Here is a 13,368-nt window from a genome sequence, read left to right as displayed (position 1 = left end):
AATAAACACTACTACTATGATGTTTAATAAACACTACTACTATGATGTTTAATAAACACTACTACTATGATGTTTAATAAACACTACTACTATGATGTTTAATAAACACTACTACTATGATGTTTAATAAACACTACTACTATGATGTTTAATAAACACTACTACTATGATGTTTAATAAACACTACTACTATGATGTTTAGTAAACACTACTACTATGATGTTTAATAAACACTACTACTATGATGTTTAATAAACACTACTACTATGATGTTTAATAAACACTACTACTATGATGTTTAGTAAAGACTACTACTATGATGTGTAATAAACACTACTACTATGATGTTTAATAAACACTACTACTATGATGTTTAATAAACACTACTACTATGATGTTTAATAAACACTACTACTATGATGTTTAATAAACACTACTACTATGATGTTTAATAAACACTACTACTATGATGTTTAGTAAAGACTACTACTATGATGTTTAATAAACACTACTACTATGATGTTTAGTAAACACTAATACTATGATGTTTAATAAACACTACTACTATGATGTTTAATAAACACTACTACTATGATGTTTAATAAACACTACTACTATGATGTTTAGTAAAGACTACTACTATGATGTGTAATAAACACTACTACTGTGATGTTTAATAAACACTACTACTATGATGTTTAATAAACACTACTACTATGATGTTTAATAAACACTACTACTATGATGTTTAATAAACACTACTACTATGATGTTTAATAAACACTACTACTATGATGTTTAGTAAAGACTACTACTATGATGTTTAATAAACACTACTACTATGATGTTTAATAAACACTACTACTATGATGTTTAATAAACACTACTACTATGATGTTTAATAAACACTACTACTATGATGTTTAGTAAACACTACTACTATGATGTTTAATAAACACTACTACTATGATGTTTAATAAACACTACTACTATGATGTTTAATAAACACTACTACTATGATGTTTAGTAAAGACTACTACTATGATGTGTAATAAACACTACTACTATGATGTTTAATAAACACTACTGCTATGATGTTTAATAAACACTACTACTATGATGTTTAATAAACACTACTACTATGATGTTTAATAAACACTACTACTATGATGTTTAATAAACACTACTACTATGATGTTTAGTAAAGACTACTACTATGATGTTTAATAAACACTACTACTATGATGTTTAATAAACACTACTACTATGATGTTTAATAAACACTACTACTATGATGTTTAGTAAACACTACTACTATGATGTTTAATAAACACTACTACTATGATGTTTAATAAACACTACTACTATGATGTTTAATAAACACTACTACTATGATGTTTAGTAAAGACTACTACTATGATGTGTAATAAACACTACTACTATGATGTTTAATAAACACTACTACTATGATGTTTAATAAACACTACTACTATGATGTTTAATAAACACTACTACTATGATGTTTAATAAACACTACTACTATGATGTTTAATAAACACTACTACTATGATGTTTAGTAAAGACTACTACTATGATGTTTAATAAACACTACTACTATGATGTTTAATAAACACTACTAGTATGTTGTTTAATAAACACTACTACTATGATGTTTAATAAACACTACTACTATGATGTTTAATAAACACTACTACTATGATGTTTAATAAACACTACTACTATGATGTTTAATAAACACTACTACTATGATGTTTAATAAACACTACTACTATGATGTTTAATAAACACTACTACTATGATGTTTAATAAACACTACTACTATGATGTTTAATAAACACTACTACTATGATGTTTAATAAACACTACTACTATGATGTTTAATAAACACTACTACTATGATGTTTAATAAACACTACTACTATGATGTTTAATAAACACTACTACTATGATGTTTAATAAACACTACTACTATGATGTGTAATAAACACTACTACTATGATGTTTAATAAACACTACTACTATGATGTTTAATAAACACTACTACTATGATGTTTAATAAACACTACTACTATGATGTTTAATAAACACTACTACTATGATGTTTAATAAACACTACTACTATGATGTTTAATAAACACTACTACTATGATGTTTAATAAACACTACTACTATGATGTTTAATAAACACTACTACTATGATGTTTAATAAACACTACTACTATGATGTTTAATAAACACTACTACTATGATGTTTAATAAACACTACTACTATGATGTTTAATAAACACTACTACTATGATGTTTAATAAACACTACTACTATGATGTTTAGTAAAGACTACTACTATGATCTTTAATAAACACTACTACTATGATGTTTAATAAACACTACTACTATGATGTTTAATAAACACTACTACTATGATGTTTAATAAACACTACTACTATGATGTGTAATAAACACTACTACTATGATGTTTAATAAACACTACTACTATGATGTTTAATAAACACTACTACTATGATGTTTAATAAACACTACTACTATGATGTTTAATAAACACTACTACTATGATGTTTAATAAACACTACTACTATGATGTTTAATAAACACTACTACTATGATGTTTAATAAACACTACTACTATGATGTTTAATAAACACTACTACTATGATGTTTAATAAACACTACTACTATGATGTTTAATAAACACTACTACTATGATGTGTAATAAACACTACTACTATGATGTGTAATAAACTCTACTACTATGATGTTTAATAAACTCTACTACTATGATGTTTAGTAAACACTACTACTATGATGTTTAGTAAACACTACTACTATGATGTTTAATAAACACTACTACTATGATGTTTAATAAACACTACTACTATGATGTTTAGTAAAGACTACTACTATGATGTGTAATAAACACTACTACTATGATGTTTAATAAACACTACTGCTATGATGTTTAATAAACACTACTACTATGATGTTTAATAAACACTACTACTATGATGTTTAATAAACACTACTACTATGATGTTTAGTAAAGACTACTACTATGATGTTTAATAAACACTACTACTATGATGTTTAATAAACACTACTACTATGATGTTTAATAAACACTACTACTATGATGTTTAGTAAACACTACTACTATGATGTTTAATAAACACTACTACTATGATGTTTAATAAACACTACTACTATGATGTTTAATAAACACTACTACTATGATGTTTAGTAAAGACTACTACTATGATGTGTAATAAACACTACTACTATGATGTTTAATAAACACTACTACTATGATGTTTAATAAACACTACTACTATGATGTTTAATAAACACTACTACTATGATGTTTAATAAACACTACTACTATGATGTTTAATAAACACTACTACTATGATGTTTAGTAAAGACTACTACTATGATGTTTAATAAACACTACTACTATGATGTTTAATAAACACTACTAGTATGATGTTTAATAAACACTACTACTATGATGTTTAATAAACACTACTACTATGATGTTTAATAAACACTACTACTATGATGTTTAATAAACACTACTACTATGATGTTTAATAAACACTACTACTATGATGTTTAATAAACACTACTACTATGATGTTTAATAAACACTACTACTATGATGTTTAATAAACACTACTACTATGATGTTTAGTAAAGACTACTACTATGATGTGTAATAAACACTACTACTATGATGTTTAATAAACACTACTACTATGATGTTTAATAAACACTACTACTATGATGTTTAATAAACACTACTACTATGATGTTTAATAAACACTACTACTATGATGTTTAATAAACACTACTACTATGATGTTTAGTAAAGACTACTACTATGATGTTTAATAAACACTACTACTATGATGTTTAATAAACACTACTAGTATGATGTTTAATAAACACTACTACTATGATGTTTAATAAACACTACTACTATGATGTTTAATAAACACTACTACTATGATGTTTAATAAACACTACTACTATGATGTTTAATAAACACTACTACTATGATGTTTAATAAACACTACTACTATGATGTTTAATAAACACTACTACTATGATGTTTAATAAACACTACTACTATGATGTTTAATAAACACTACTACTATGATGTTTAATAAACACTACTACTATGATGTTTAATAAACACTACTACTATGATGTTTAATAAACACTACTACTATGATGTTTAATAAACACTACTACTATGATGTTTAATAAACACTACTACTATGATGTGTAATAAACACTACTACTATGATGTTTAATAAACACTACTACTATGATGTTTAATAAACACTACTACTATGATGTTTAATAAACACTACTACTATGATGTTTAATAAACACTACTACTATGATGTTTAATAAACACTACTACTATGATGTTTAATAAACACTACTACTATGATGTTTAATAAACACTACTACTATGATGTTTAATAAACACTACTACTATGATGTTTAATAAACACTACTACTATGATGTTTAATAAACACTACTACTATGATGTTTAATAAACACTACTACTATGATGTTTAATAAACACTACTACTATGATGTTTAATAAACACTACTACTATGATGTTTAATAAACACTACTACTATGATGTTTAGTAAAGACTACTACTATGATCTTTAATAAACACTACTACTATGATGTTTAATAAACACTACTACTATGATGTTTAATAAACACTACTACTATGATGTTTAATAAACACTACTACTATGATGTGTAATAAACACTACTACTATGATGTTTAATAAACACTACTACTATGATGTTTAATAAACACTACTACTATGATGTTTAATAAACACTACTACTATGATGTTTAATAAACACTACTACTATGATGTTTAATAAACACTACTACTATGATGTTTAATAAACACTACTACTATGATGTTTAATAAACACTACTACTATGATGTTTAATAAACACTACTACTATGATGTTTAATAAACACTACTACTATGATGTTTAATAAACACTACTACTATGATGTTTAATAAACACTACTACTATGATGTGTAATAAACACTACTACTATGATGTTTAATAAACTCTACTACTATGATGTTTAGTAAAGACTACTACTATGATGTTTAATAAACACTACTACTATGATGTTTAATAAACACTACTAGTATGATGTTTAATAAACACTACTACTATGATGTTTAATAAACACTACTACTATGATGTTTAATAAACACTACTACTATGATGTTTAATAAACACTACTACTATGATGTGTAATAAACACTACTACTATGATGTTTAATAAACTCTACTACTATGATGTTTAGTAAAGACTTCACCATCTTACCTGGTTCCTCCAAACAGGATGATACGATCTCCCACCATGCAACAGCACTGTCTTCTTCTGGGGCACGGCCCTTTACCCTGCGGCTCCACCTTCTTTCACAAGAACGCCTCTGGAGGACACATGTTCACGCACAGGCACACACAAAACAAACACCCACACACATGAAAAAATACATTTAAAAACTCACAAGCAGACAAACATACACAATCACGTGTTAATATTGAGTAAAACAATGTCCATCCACCACACCATGACAGTTCAGTGGGAGGTGGGTCTGAATAAAACATCTACAACTGTCTTTATATAGCTTAGCTATATTCTAGGTAAATGTATAAATAGCTATAATGCTACTCTGGATAAGGTCAAGGCAAAAGGTGTTGTATCTGTACAGTTGAAGTCGGAAGTTTACATACACTTAGCTTGGAGTCATTAAAACTTGTTTTTCAAACGCTCCACAAATGTCTTGTTAACAAACTATAGTTTTGGCAAGTCGGTTAGGACATCTACTTTCTGCATGACACAAGTACTTATTCCAACAATTGTTTACAGACAGATTATTTAACGTATAATTCACTGTATCACTATTCCAGTGGGTCAGAAGTTTACATACACTAAGTTGACTGTGCCTTTAAACAGCTTGGAAAATTGAAGAAAATGATGTCATGGTTTTAGAAGCTTTTGATAGGCTAATTGACATAATTTGAGTCAATTGTAGTCCTGTGTAGCTCAGTTGGTAGAGCATGGCATTTGCAACGCCAGGGTTGTGGGGTCGATTCCCACGGGGGGCCAGTATGAAAATGTATGCCCTCACTAACTGTAAGTCGCTCTGGATAAGAGCATCTGCTAAATGACTAAAATGTAAATGTCATATTCCTTGAGTACAGGATTGGACCAAGGTGCAGCGTGGAATGCATACATGTTTATTAACCAAGTAAACACACGACAAAACAACAAAAGCAACGTAACGTGAAGCTCACAATAGCTACACACAAACAAGCCAAACAAGAGTCAAGATCCCACAACATAGGTAAGCAAAATGGCTACCTAAGTATGACCCCCAATCAGAGACAACGAACGACAGCTGCCTCTGAATGGGAACCACACCCTGCCAACATAGATCTACAAACATAGAATGTCCACATAGAAATCCACACCCTGACCAAACCAATGAGAAACAACAGGCATTAAAAGGTCAGGGTGTGACAGTAAAAAAATGTAATTGGAGGTTCCAGAGAATGATGTCATGGCTTTAGAAGCTTCTGATAGGCTAATTGACATAATTTGAGTCAATTGGAGGTGTACCTGAGGATGTATTTCAAGGCCTACCTTCAAACTCAGTGCCTCTTTGCTTGACATCATGGGAAAATCAAAAGAAATCAGCCAAGACCTCAGAAAAAAAATTGTAGACCTCCACAAGTCTGATTCATCCTTGGGAGCAATTTCCAAATGCCTGAAGGTACCACGTTCATCTGTACAAACAATAGTACGCAAGTATAAACACCATGGGACCACGCAGCCGTCATACCACTCAGGAAGGAGACGCGTTCGGTCTCCTAGAGATTAACGTACTTTGGTGCGAAAAGTGCAAATCAATCCCAGAACAACAGCAAAGGACCTTGTGAAGATGCTGGAGGAAACAGGTACAAAAGTATCTATATCCACAGTAAAACGAGTCCTATATCGACATAACCTGAAAGGCCGCTCAGCAAGGAAGAAGCCACTGCTCCAAAACCGCCAAAAGAAGCCAGATTACGGTTTGCAACTGCACATGGGGACAAAGATCCTACTTTTTGGAGAAATGTCCTCTGGTCTGATTAAACAAAAATATAACTATTTGGCCATAATGAACAGTATTATGTTTGGAGGAAAAAGGGGGAGCTTGCAAGCCGAAGAACACCATCCCAACCGTGAAGCACGGAGGTGGCAGCATCATGCTGTGGGGTGCTTTGCTGCAGGAGGGACTTGTGCACTTCACAAAATAGATGGCATCATGAGGAAGGAAAATTATGTGGATATATTGAAGCAACATCTCAAGACATCAGTCAGGAAGTTAAAGCTTGGTCGCAAATGGGTCTTCCAAATGGACAATGACCCCAAGCATACTTCCAAAGTTGTGGCAAAATGGCTTAAGGACAACAAAGTCAAGGTATTGGAGTGGCCATCACAAAGCCCTGACGTCAATCCTATAGAAAATGTGTGGGCAGAACTGAAAAAGCGTGTGCGAGCAAGGAGTCCTACAAACTTTTGCTGTTGTTCTGGGATTGATTTGCACTTTTCGCACCAAAGTACGTTGATCTCTAGGAGAGAGAACGTGTCTCCTTCCTGAGCGGTATGACGGCTGCGTGGTCCCATGGTGTTTATACTTGCGTACTATTGTTTGTACAGATGAACGTGGTACCTTCAGGCATTTGGAAATTGCTCCCAAGGAGGGAGGTCTTGGCTGATTTCTTTTAATTTTCCCATGATGTCAAGCAGAGAGGCACTGAGTTTGAAGGTAGGCCTTGAAATACATCCTCAGGTACACCTCCAATTGACTCAAATGATGTCAATTAGCCTATCAGAAGCTTCTAAAGCCATGACATTATTTTCTGGAATTTTCCAAGCTGTTTAAAGGCACAGTCAACTTAGTGTATGTAAACTTCTGACCCACTGGAATTGTGATACAGTGAATTATAAGTGAAATAATCTGTCTGTAAACAATTGTTGGAAAAATTACTTGTGTCATGCACAAAGTAGATGTCCTAACAGACTTGCCAAAACTATAGTTTGTTAACAAGAAATGTGTGGAGTGGTTGAAAAACAAGTTTTAATGACTCCAACCTAAGTGTATATAAACTTCCGACTTCAACTGTACCTCGGCCTAAACATCAGCGCCACAGGTAACTTCCACAAAGCTGTGAATGATCTGAGAGACAAGGCAAGAAGGGCCTTCTATGCCATCAAAAGGAACATAAAATTCGACATATCAATTAGGATCTGGCTAAAAATACTTGAATCAGTTATAGAACCCATTGCCCTTTATGATTGTGAGGTCTGGGGTCCGCTCACCAACCAAGAATTCACAAAATGGGACAAACACCAAATTGAGACTCTGCATGCAGGATTCTGCAAAAATATCGTCCGTGTACAACGAAAATCACCAAATAATGCATGCAGAGCAGAATTAGGCCGATTAAAAAGTACCCGCAAAACACCAGTCTCAACGTCAACGATTCCGGGATGCTGACCTTCTAGGCAGAGTTGCAAAGAAAAAGCCATATCTCAGACTGGCCAATAAAAAGAAAAGATTAAGATGGGCAGTCTGAGATATGGCTTTTTCTTTGCAACTCTGCCTAGAAGGTCAGCATCCCGGAATCGCCTCTTCACAAGCAGGCTGTTAGCAGTAGTAGAGAGCATGTTTTAGGACCACGCTGACGGCTCGAGACGACAGGCAGGCTGTTAGCAGTAGTAGAGAGCATGTTTTAGGACCACGCTGACGGCTCGAGACGACAGGCAGGCTGTTAGCAGTAGTAGAGAGCATGTTTTAGGACCACGCTGACGGCTCGAGACGACAGGCAGGCTGTTAGCAGTAGTAGAGAGCATGTTTTAGGACCACGCTGACGGCTCGAGACGACAGGCAGGCTGTTAGCAGTAGTAGAGAGCATGTTTTAGGACCACGCTGACGGCTCGAGACGACAGGCAGGCTGTTAGCAGTAGTAGAGAGCATGTTTTAGGACCACGCTGACGGCTCGAGACGACAGGCAGGCTGTTAGCAGTAGTAGAGAGCATGTTTTAGGACCACGCTGACGGCTCGAGACGACAGGCAGGCTGTTAGCAGTAGTAGAGAGCATGTTTTAGGACCAAGCAGACGGCTCGAGACGACAGGCAGGCTGTTCGCAGTAGTAGAGAGCATGTTTTAGGACCATCAAATCAAAATCTAATTTTATTGGTCACATGCGCCGAATACAACAGGTGTTGACTTTACAGTGATATGCTTACTTAGGAGCCTTTAACCAACAATGCAGAGTTAAAAAGACAAATATTAGCTAAATAAAAAAGGAAATAGTAACAAAATAAAAACAATAATGAGGCTATATACAGGAAGTACCAGGTAGTAACATGGCTATATACAGGAAGTACCAGGTAGTAACATGGCTATATACAGGAAGTACCAGGTAGTAACATGGCTATTTACAGGAAGTACCAGTACTGAGTCAATGTGCAGGGGTACCAGGTAATAACATGGCTATATACAGGAAGTACCAGTACTGAGTCAATGTGCAGGAGTACCAGGTAATAACATGGCTATATACAGGAAGTACCAGTACTGAGTCAATGTGCAGGAGTACCAGGTAGTAACATGGCTATATACAGGAAGTACCAGTACTGAGTCAATGTGCAGGAGTACCAGGTAATAACATGGCTATATACAGGAAGTACCAGTACTGAGTCAATGTGCAGGAGTACCAGGTAGTAACATGGCTATATACAGGAAGTACTGAGTCAATGTGCAGGAGTACCAGGTAATAACATGGCTATATACAAAGAGTACTAGTACTGAGTCAATGTGCAGGGGAACCAGGTAGTAACATGGCTATATACAGGAAGTACCAGTACTGAGTCAATGTGCAGGGATACCAGGTAGTTGAGGTAATTGAGGTAATACAGTATGTACAGGGGTAAAAGTGACTAGTCAATCAGGATAGATAATAAACAGAGTAGCAGCAGTGTTGGTAGTTGAGGTAATATGTACATGTAGGTAGGGGTAAAAGTGACTAGTCAATCAGGATAGATAATAAACAGAGTAGCAGCAGTGTTGGTAGTTGAGGTAATATGTTCATGTAGGTAGGGGTAAAAGTGACTAGCCAATCAGGATAGATAATAAACAGAGTAGCAGCAGCGTATGTAAAAGTGTGAAAGTGTGTCTGTGTGTAAGTGTGTGTGTATGAGTGTGTGTGGCGTCAATTTGAATGTGTGCGTATGTGTTTTGTGTGTGTGTGTGTGTTTGAGAGTCAGTGTAGTATGTGTGAGTGTGTGGGTAGATTAGGTCTGTGGGTAGATTAGGGCTGTGGGTAGATTAGGGCTGTGGGTAGATTAGGGCTGTGGGTAGATTAGGGCTGTGGGTATATTAGGCCTGTGGGTATATTAGGCCTGTGGGTATATTAGGCCTGTGGGTATATTAGGCCTGTGGGTAGATTAGGGCTGTGGGTAGATTAGGGCTGTGGGTAGATTAGGGCTGTGGGTATATTAGGGCTGTGGGTAGATTAGGGCTGTGGGTATATTAGGGCTGTGGGTAGATTAGGGCTGTGGGTAGATTAGGGCTGTGGGTAGATTAGGGCTGTGGGTAGATTAGGGCTGTGGGTAGATTAGGGCTGTGGGTAGATTAGGGCTGTGGGTAGATTAGGGCTGTGGGTAGATTAGGGCTGTGGGTAGATTAGGGCTGTGGGTAGATTAGGGCTGTGGGTAGATTAGGGCTGTGGGTAGATTAGGGCTGTGGGTAGATTAGGGCTGTGGGTAGATTAGGGCTGTGGGTAGATTAGGGCTGTGGGTAGATTAGGGCTGTGGGTAAATTAGGGCTGTGGGTAGATTAGGGCTGTGGGTAGATTAGGGCTGTGGCGTTCATGAAATGTTGCCAGCCGGTACTTGTCATGCAAATGACTGCCGGTCTCATGGCAATTGACCATTAATTAACAAACATGCTTAGCATTTCAGGGTTAGGGTTTCAGGGCTTCCATACAAGCTGCTGATGGCTTTGGAACATCGACATTTTAAAAAGTCTAATAAATCCATTTTATATAATCAAATCAAATTGTATTTGTCACATACACGTGGTTAGCAGATGTTATAGCGGGTGTAGCGAAATGCTTGTGCTTCTAGCTCCGACAGTGCAGTAATATCAATCAAGTAATATCTAACAATTTCACAACATATACCCAATACACACAAATCTAGTAAGGAATGGAATTGAAGAATATATACATATATGGACAAGCAATGACAGAGCGGCATGGACTAAGATACAGTAGAATATTATAGAATAGAATGCAGTATATTCATATGAGATGAGTAGTCCAAAATATGGAAACATTATTAAAGTGACTAGTGTTCCATTTCTTAAAGTGTTCCATTTCTTAATATAGCCTACACCATCACAATAATATATATGATTTATTTAGTGATAGGCCTATAAACCTGGGAATTGTGTGGCAAGCAATGTAGGGAATATCTAATCAATGGAAGATGGAATTAAAATGACATGAGAAAGGCTACAACGACCAAAAGCCACCAGGTGGTATTTAGGCTATAATCTTAATGGAGGAGTTATGTGTAGCTAACTGTAGTAACGCTCCATTAGCTTCTCTCTGGTTGATGCAGTCAAGACGGTACTATGATCAAGACCTAGAGAGAAGTTGGTCTAGCTAGATAACAGTGGTTGTCTCTCCCTCTGTGCCTGCTCCGGTGCTCCGGTGCTGCGCATGGGTTTCAAGTTTGGGGAAGCACATTTTCACCATAAAAATAATCTTGTCCGAGAGAGATTTACATGGTTATCAAAACGTCATGCCAGGGTAAGCCTACACAAAACACAGCCCTTATTTTAATTGTTTCAAAAAATCCCCTATGGGAAAAATGAATGGTGGAAAAACGAGTGGAATCCTTTCCCTGTTTGACCGCTTGGTTTTATGGGCATTATGACACCTCCCCTGTGGGGCCTTGGATATTATATTATATATTATATATTATATTATAGAGATTGCATCATCTGTGGATCTGTTGGGGCGGTATGCGAATTGGAGTGGGTCCAGGGTGTCTGAGATGACGGTGTTGATGTGAGCCATGACCAGCCTTTCAAAGCATTTCATGGCTACAGATGTGAGTGCAACGGGGCGATAGTCATTTAGAAAAGTTACCTTGGCATTTTTGGGCACAGGGACCAATGGGTGGTCAGCTTGAAACACTTAGGTATTACAGACTGGGTCAGGGAGAGGTTGAACATGTCAGTGCCAGCTGGCCAGCGCATGCTCTGAGTACGCGTCCTGGTTATCCGTCTGGCCCTGCAGCCAACAGGGATGGAGCCAGCTGGCCAGCGCATGCTCTGAGTACGTGTCCTGGTTATCTGTCTGGCCCTGCAGCCAACAGGGATGGAGCCAGCTGGCCAGCGCATGCTCTGAGTACGTGTCCTGGTTATCTGTCTGGCCCTGCAGCCAACAGGGATGGAGCCAGCTGGCCAGCGCATGCTCTGAGTACGCGTCCTGGTTATCCGTCTGGCCCCATGGCCTTGTGTATATGTTAACCTGTTTAAAGGTCTTACTCACATCGGCTACGGAGAGCGAGATCACACAGTCTGTACAGCTGGTGCTCTCATGCATGGTTTAGTGTTGGTTGCCTCGAAGCGAGCATAGAAGGCATTTAGCTCGTCTGGTAGGCTCACGTCACTGGGCAGCTTGCGTATGGGTTTCCCTTTGTAATCCATGGTAGTTTGTAAGCCCTGCCACATCCGACTACCGTCAGAGCCGGCTTAGTAGGATTCTATCTTACTCCTGTATTGACGCTTTGCGTGTTTGATGGCTCGTCAGAGGTCGGGGCGGGATTTCTTATAAGCGTCCCGCTCCCTGAAAACATCAGCTCTAGCCTGTTGCCTGTAATCCATGACTTCTGGTTGGGATATGTACGTTCGGTCACTGTGGGGACGACGTCATCGATGCACTTATTAATGAAGCCGGTGACTGATGTGGTAAAGTCCTCAATGTTATGGGATGAATCCTGGAACATATTCCAGTCTGTGCTAGCGAAACAGTCCTGTATCTTAGCATCTGCTTCATCGGACCTCTTCCGTATTGAGCGAGTCACTGGTGCTTCCTGTTTGAGTTTTTGCTTGTAAGCAGGAATCAGGAGAAAAGATGTATGGTCTGATGGAGGGCGAGGGAGAGCCTTCTATGTGTTTCTGTTTGTGGAGTAAAGGTTATCTA

The 13,368-nt window shown here is 36.3% G+C and overlaps 1 pseudogene across 1 annotated transcript in view; it reads right to left on the bottom strand.

The window, feature by feature from the left end:
- Positions 1–13,368, bottom strand: part of LOC311100397 (kelch domain-containing protein 3-like) — a 388,555-nt pseudogene that overhangs the window by 241,853 nt on the left and 133,334 nt on the right. The window contains exon 8 of the transcript XR_014615747.1: positions 5,423–5,531. The product of XR_014615747.1 is annotated as a kelch domain-containing protein 3-like (transcript). The remainder of the gene's footprint in view (positions 1–5,422; positions 5,532–13,368) is intronic.

Source organism: Coregonus lavaretus (genome assembly GCF_964263955.1).
Source record: "Coregonus lavaretus genome assembly, chromosome: 25".
Classification (NCBI taxonomy): domain Eukaryota; kingdom Metazoa; phylum Chordata; class Actinopteri; order Salmoniformes; family Salmonidae; genus Coregonus; species Coregonus lavaretus.
Note: the sequence above shows the minus strand (reverse complement) of the source record. Positions and strands in the feature narration are given on the sequence as shown.